We start from the raw sequence: 7782 nt of genomic DNA on the forward strand, positions 1-7782 counted from the left end.
CTTCAGGATTGATTTCTGGGTCCTTGTCATTTTCCTTTTGACCTTGATATTTAATATATTTTTTCATACTGCTTGACAGCATGGATTTGTGCCTTAGCATAGTGATTGTATCTGGTCACAGCTTCCACCTGCCACCACTGGGAGGGGTCAAGAGCTGTGTATTCTGAGCCTGTCATGATCCATTACTCACTCACTTCGTCTGTTGGGTGTTTTCTGTCTGTGCAGTGCTCTAGCATCAGTTTCCCTGTAATAAATTTCAAGGATCCATGATTAGCCCAAACTTTAGAGTGAGCCCAGCATGCGACCACCTGGGCTTTAACAATTTGTGACTTTTATTTGGTTGTAAAGCTTGGGGAGTCAAAGGTTAAATAGATATTTACATATGCATGTAACTAAGGAAACAGGGAGAGGAGGTGAGTGCTTTTGGTTTTAACCCCATATATGCTGGGCTGAATGCAGAGGAACTGATATCGGGGCCAGTATTAATTAAAAGCTTGTAACAGTTTTACCATACCTAGATCTTTCTATAGCACATTTGAGATGTCAACACGTTTCCTTTCAAAATAAAATTATTTGATAGGTTAGTTATTTCACTTTTCCTGATACTAATTAATTAAAAACCCAAGGCCCAAATTTATTTTAAGGCTTGATTAAAAGTCTTTGCTTCCGGGTGGGAAGAAAAAAGCCTTTGGTTCTATGGAAGGAAAGTTCTCAAGTTGAAAAAGGGCTTTAGAAATTTTGATTCCAAGGTTGCTTTAAGATGAGAGAGAGGCAAGTCAAATTGGGTATGAGCCCCACAGAATTGGCCATGCTGTTTCCTGGGCTAGCAAAGCCCGGAGAAAGGGGGCTGTGTTGCATTGGGGTGGGACCACAGCCTGGGAGGAACCAGAAGTGAAACTGGAACTGCCTTAAAAAGCAGCTGGTAGTATTAGGCTGAGTCAGACCAGATGGAGCAGGGAGACCGGAGGATTCTCAGGCACAAATGTGTGTAGTTCACCTGGCACATTTCCTGAGAAAGTCAACGTGTTCATGTTTGACTCAGGATGGACTTGAGACTCAACAGAGGAAAATGAGAGAAGAGCAAAGGAAGGGGTTGAGGCAGGGGCCTTAGTGTGCAGCCTTTGAAAGAAAATTTCTGAGCCTTTGAGGGAGGCCCCAGGAAGTTAAAGTTGGAATTCTGGGGACATTTCCCCTCTCCACATGCTGCATGGAGGTGGAAGCTATGGCATGGAGGCTGAGGGGACATGCACTTGTTAAGTGTGTTGAGGCAAAATAACCAATAAGCATTTTGTACATAAGAGAAATAAGGTGAGTTTTAGTTGAGTCAGAGTGAGCTTTGTAACCCAGGAAGGTCTTAGAAAGTGTTCCAGACAAGTGTGTTTTCCAGTACAGTCTTATGTCTTTTTAGAACAAACAATATACATCAGACACCCAGGATACATTTTGAAAGTTTCAATGAGATATTCAGTTGCAAATTAGCAGGTAAACATGACCGTGATATCAGGAAAGGGACTAATATGGTCCTTACCAATAGGGCATTACCACTAGGGCATAGGAGGGGAACTGTGTATTTTCATCTTGAGAGAGTGCATTCTTTACTTTAATAGTCAGAGCAGATGTACAATGCATGCCTGACTGGCCATAAATCAGGTCTCCTTTGTTGAAGCCAAACCAGTCCTGAACCTGAATAGTTACCCCGTATACCCAAATGTGTGAAATCTCTTGTCAGGTAAAGGTAACCGTGTTAGAACAGAAAAGGTATATCCCCTTGGTTTGCTTTAAAATGATAGATTCCCACTGCAATATTAGTGATACAAACAAAGGTTACGTAGTCTTATGTAAGTTTATTATGCCTGGGGTTAAAATTGAAATTCACGTATTTTAAAAGAAAAATGAAAACTTATGAAACAACACTGACACCTAAGAGCAGTAAGTTTCTGGATAGTTTACTGGTAGTTATGTGCTGTGTCATGAACAAAAGATGGCACTGCTAATATGCTCTGCCTAACTAGGGCATGCAGTGCTGATGTTTTATCCATGGGAGTGATAGATTCAAATTCGAAGAGATTAAAAGCCACTGCTCTTTCTCCTGGCCTCCCCTCTCCCCCTCCCCAGAAACCACTGATAGATACCCTGTGTGTGAGTGGGTGTGGGAAATAGGACTTGGGTTTATGTCTATGCCTCTGAGGTGGACCAGTGCTTCTCAAACTTTACTAATGTGTCACCTGGTTCTTGTTAAACTGCAGATTTCTAGCAAGAGTACAGGTGATGGTGAAGTAGTTTTGAGTAGCCAGAGGTGGAGTAGTGGCTCTCAGACATCAGCCTGCATGACAGTTGTGTGAAGGGCTGGTTAAAAGGGGCTTTGCTGGGCCCCACCTTCTGAGCTTTTGATTCACCTCACTAGGGTGGGGCCTGTATTATGCATTTTAAACAAATTCCTAGGAGATGCTAATACAGCTGGGGGTAGGGGCATATTTCAAGAGCCACTGAGTTTAAGTATAAATAACTCTGAGAATAATCAAAGCAGCTATTTTGGATTCTGGAGCATTCTTTTAGAACTGAACTGAAAGTGGTGGAAAAAAGATTGCAGAAAGTAATAGAGTAATTAATAGTGTTCATGTTAAGCAAACAACACCTCATAAAACAATCCTGCCAGCCCTGGTGGTCCAGTGGTTAAGAATCAACAGCTCTCACCACCTGTCACCCGGGGTTCTTTCTTGCTCAGGGAACACACCACTCATCTGCTTGTCATACCATGGAGGCTGTGTGTTGCTGTGATGCTGAAAGCTATGCCACCAGATTTAAAATACCAGCAGGTTGCAGCAGAGATCTAGACTAAGATAGACTAGGAAGAAGGACCTGGCCACTCACTTCTGAAAATAATGGGCCATGAAATCCCTGTGAATAGCAGTGGAGCTTTGTCTGATGTAGTGCTGAAGGGTGAGAGGATGGCACAAAAAGACCACACAGGGTTCTGCTCTGTTGTACGCAGGGTTCCTAGGAGTCAGAATCCATTCGATGGCACTAACAACAAAATGGCAGCTAGTGCTTATCGAATATTTGCTATGAGCCAAACACTGTGCTAACAATCTTTGATCATTTTCTCATTTAAACTCTCAACAATCTTTGAAGCAGGTACTATTATTCCCATCTCACACATGAGGAAACTGAGGTTTAGAGAGTCTGAGCAATTTGGCCAAGTCCATACTTGATGGAGAGAGCTGACCCACCAACGCCCCCAATGTTTTACAACTAGAGACTTGGAAAAATAATCAAGGCTTTAGAGGCCCTCCCATCCCCCAGGGAGTGGCTAACTCCAGCATCCCTGCTCCAGTGAGTGGCCTGCGCTTCTCCCTCTGCTTTAAAGAAGAGTAGTTATCTGTGGTGACAAAGCTCAGAAGCCAAAGGACGGAGCCTTTCTTCTCTGATGGCCAGGAGCAGAGAAAGGTACTTCCAGGCCTGAGAATCAGATACTAGGGAAAGCTGAGTAGTGAGGAGCTTCCTGGAAGGGTGGAGAGAGTACTAAGTTACAGAAAGCTTGGGTTCCAGGCCCTGTTCTACTCCAACTGGCAGTGTGATGTTGGGTAAGTCCGTTCTCTTCTCTGGGCCTCACTTTCCCTCCTGTACGATGGGAGGATACTTCTAGATGATCTGATAATCTCTTTCCTTCCCCTAGCCTGCCCTTATCCCTGCCTACACCACCCCCTGCCCAAACTGGCTCTGACATTCCAGAAACAGCCTTGAACTGAGGTTTGAAAGCCCCAGGCGGGAGTCTCAACCCACCTCTGAGTGTCCTCCTGAGCTCTGAACCCTGTGCACCAGGTCCTGATAGGGTACCTGGCCTGGGCAGATTGGAGCCATCAGAGGCAAGAGAGGCCCTGAGCCTATGAGAAAGCTCTCAGGGGGACCTGCATTGTGATGACCTCATTGACTCTATGACATCACCCTCTCTCTCAGCCTCTACTCCTCCATCATCTACAAACAACCATCAGTCTGAATCCCAATGGTGTAAGAAAGTCTTTTCTCTACAACTGGCTGCTGATCTATCTCAGCCAGCAGGAAGCAACAGGAAATGGGAATTCACTGAGAAAAACTGTGACAGCTTTTTGCTGCAGAAATTGAAACCTCAAAGAGAAGAAATCCAAAAGGTACTGGCACATGGCCCTAACTGTGGACCACCATGTCTTTTTGCACATCGCAATGTGCTGGCTGCTGCCTCTCCAGTAGTGGAGGGCCTCATCTCCAGTGATGATGTGAAGACCACTAATGAGCTCTTTACCACCCTTGACCCCAACTACCTGAGTCTGGCTATGGTGGACGAGCTACTGGGCTACTTGTACAGCGGCAAGGTGATGATCTCGGAGCAGAATGTGGAGAACCTCCTTCATGGGGCCCAGTATTTCAACACAACAGGCCTTCAAATCCACTGCAATGGCTTTCTGATTAAGTCCACTAGCCCTGTCAACTGTTTGCACTACCTCATCTGGGCTGAGATATTTGAGCTCAAAGAGTCTATCAGATTTGGTCTACTCTGGCATTTGTGGCAACTTCCACTACTGGGCCAGTCCTGAGGGGTCTATGCAGCCTGATGGCTTCATGTGCTACCCACCTGTCATGTTCAGCTGCCTGTTTCAAGATGAAGACTTGCATGTGCTCAACAAGGATCAGGATCTCAGTACACTCATCATTTGAGTGTACTTTCAGAAGGATGAGCATGAGAAGTATTTCATGAAGTCCTATTACATCAATTTCAATGCCATCTCCAACAAGGTGCTGATGTTTGCCAGCTCTGACAACTCAGCCCATGCAACCTTGATGGAGAATGTCCTTGTGGAAGGAAAGCAGGAGAGACCATCCAGCCTGCAGAGCTACCAGTGGAAAGAGGCCCTGCTTCATTCAGTGATCATCCTAGGTAGTAGGAAGGCCCATGGCAAGTTAATGATTGAGTGTTTGTGTATGTTATCCAGGAAAACCTGTGGTTGAAGCTCTCAGAGATGTCCTATGAGACAGCAGCATTTAGTGCCACCTCTGCTGGTTGCTACATCTCTGGTGTCACCACTGACCAGATTTCAGGGCAGAAGACAGCTTGGCAGTGTGCCGTGAATGACAACTTGTGGGCCAAGGTCTCTCAGTTACTTGGCTGGGTGCTGGGCTGGGACAAGAACGGCCTTCCTGACTCCCATGGGAACAGTTATGTCCCCACTCAGGCATTTCATTCTGGCAAAGCAGTGAAGTCACGAACCCTAGGGGGTTTTGGCAGCTCACTGGGAAGCCACATCGCCTTTCTGGTTGGCACAGCTTCTCTGCCCCCACCCGGCTGGTGCTGCCCAAGTCACTCAGTGTGCCAGGCACCAGGAACAGGACTGCACTGTGAGCAACAGCACCCGCATTGTCACTCTCAGGCCCAGATTCGTGCAACTTCTGCACCCTTACTCTGTACCCCACCTCATTGGAACTATGTATATAAAGTTCTGTATTTCTCCCTAGACTATGACATCTTAGCAGATAGAAAATGTGCTGTATGTACCTTTATAGCCCCAGAGCCTAGCACGGTGCTCGGCACTGATTAAATGTTCACCTGACTTAATCAGAGGAAGGATGTGTATTCTCCCCATGTTTCAATCACAGGGGCATTAACTGCCAAAGGATGAGGGACCATTTCAGGTCAATGGGACACTGGGACTTATAATGGCACCACACTAGATGGTGCAAATGCAAAGATGGATATATACCATGTTTCCCGTGCTATCATCTGAGTCTGGAGAGGCAGGCATGCACACGAATATATTACAATGCACCAAGATAGAAACAATGGAATAGAGAAGTTATGGGAAAGTAGTAACAAATTCAAACTTGGGAGAAGGGAAGGTGGGGGCAATGGAAAGTTCCCTGGATGCAGCAGCATCCTGTTCCTGAAGCTAGGTCTAAACACTGACTGTAGACAGGCATTCAAGGAAGGAAAACTCCTGGAGCAAAGGCATGGAGGTTTTACAAAAGGGAAAGACTACCATGTGGTTGGTAACAGTGCTGGAATAGACCTAGGTCCTTGGTAAGTTTTTATTTTGACTGCCCTGTGTAGGAGCCTGGTGGTCACTGATGCCTGTCCCAGGACCGAAAGAGGCAGTTATGGCCTTTGCCCTTTCCATGGAGTGCCAGGCAGCAGTGGCCTCCTCCACTTCAATCTGAGAATAGCTATCTTGGAGACTTGTCTGCAAGACAGCCCGAAGGGTCCACTGACCAACAGCCAGTTGGCTTACGGCAAAATATACGAACAGAGTCTCCCTACGTACCAGTGGGCTTACTCTGAGAAGCAGAGGAGCACCGTGACTTCAGTCTATGTGCAAAAGGTCAACTTCCATTTGCACATGTAGATATTTGTTAAGATGTCTCTATGAATGTAAGGAAATATGTGTAGCAAATGCATGTGTGTATATGAACATGTGGACAAAAGTATGCACACTTGCCTACCACTGCAGTCTCACAGACTAAATGTTATAAACAGAATATTTTGATAATTTTAGGCAGGCCAGTGTCCAGGGGACTATGTGCTCCTTACTAGATTGTAACTAGGAAGTCTGCTCTTAAGTCCAGTATCTCAGAGCCCAGTTTTGGATCCTTCCCTGGTTTCCCAAAATGGATAGCTGGCAGCTTACCAAGAAGATGGCCAGCTTTACCTGGCAGGAGACAGAGAAACACCGTGAGAGATGCCTAAGGGCTCACAGCCCTGTGCACTGGGGCCAAGTCAGAGAACGACAGATGTTCTGGGCTGGAAGTAGTCTCCTCCATCCCCCTCCAGAGCCTGAATCTCCTCTGTGGCATCCCTCCTGAGGTCTACACCTGTAGTGAGTAAGTAAGAAATCATTTTCTCCCAGGTAGCCCACTTGTCTGGTTTGCAATATGCAATATTGATCCACCACTATATGTACCTTAAACATCTCATGTCCAGAGGGGGGGTGAGTACCACACTTTGGTCCTGCTGCGGGTCACCATTCACTCCCCACTTTCTTCTTTCCTTTGTGTTTGGTCTGGTTTCTAGCTGTCTTCTCATTGCCTTTGCTCCAGTTACTGCTTATACCGGATTCTGTTTTAATTCTCTATTGAAGAGTCCTCTGGAGAGTGCTATAAGCTTCTTGCTGGCATCAAGCAAGTGAGACTGTAGGAGCAAGAGGGCTACTTCCTAGGTTCCCTCCTATAGGAGCACCTTTTCCTGGGGGGTGTTAGCTGCTTCTCACTCCCTTCCCTACAGGCGGAGTGAAGAGGTCTGTTTCCTCACACTCAGGAGTGATGTGATGGAGGGTCATGAAAAGATGGTTGTAAGAAAGATAATTTAAAATATTCCTGTGATATGTTCTTGCTCCCTCTTAGCACAACTAGGTTGGCCTGTCCTTGTCACACCACTCTGAAACCCATGTGGTAGAAGTTTTCATCTCCAAATTGCAACGACTTGAGAAAATCATTTCTGGAAGGAACCTCCTTCTGGTTCTTCTTATAACGGGGCATCTTGTACGGGGACAAATGAGGAGTTGTGGCCACCAAAAACATCTCTAGACTTTGGCAAATCACCTGGGGGACAAAATCGCCACCACTCAAGACCACTGCTGTAGAAGGAGCTAAACACTTCCTAGGCTTTGGGGGAGTGGTGAGTTATCCCTGCGGAAGTTTAGAATTATACCCTGGAAGTCCTATCAGACAGCTGAGGACATGAAAAAACCCATCAAGTTGCCCATTCTACCTCTGTAGACCCATGAGATTGGCTGCTGAGAACCCCAAGGCCGTCATGAT

At 46.1% G+C, this 7782-nt stretch overlaps 1 pseudogene; it reads left to right on the top strand.

Moving 5' to 3' along the window:
• Positions 1 to 3935: 3935 nt before the first annotated feature.
• On the top strand, positions 3936 to 5596 carry LOC100146201 (calicin-like; annotated as a pseudogene).
• The last annotated feature ends 2186 nt before the right edge of the window (positions 5597 to 7782 follow it).

Source organism: Equus caballus, chromosome 25, assembly GCF_041296265.1.
Source record: "Equus caballus isolate H_3958 breed thoroughbred chromosome 25, TB-T2T, whole genome shotgun sequence".
Classification (NCBI taxonomy): Eukaryota; Metazoa; Chordata; class Mammalia; order Perissodactyla; family Equidae; genus Equus; species Equus caballus.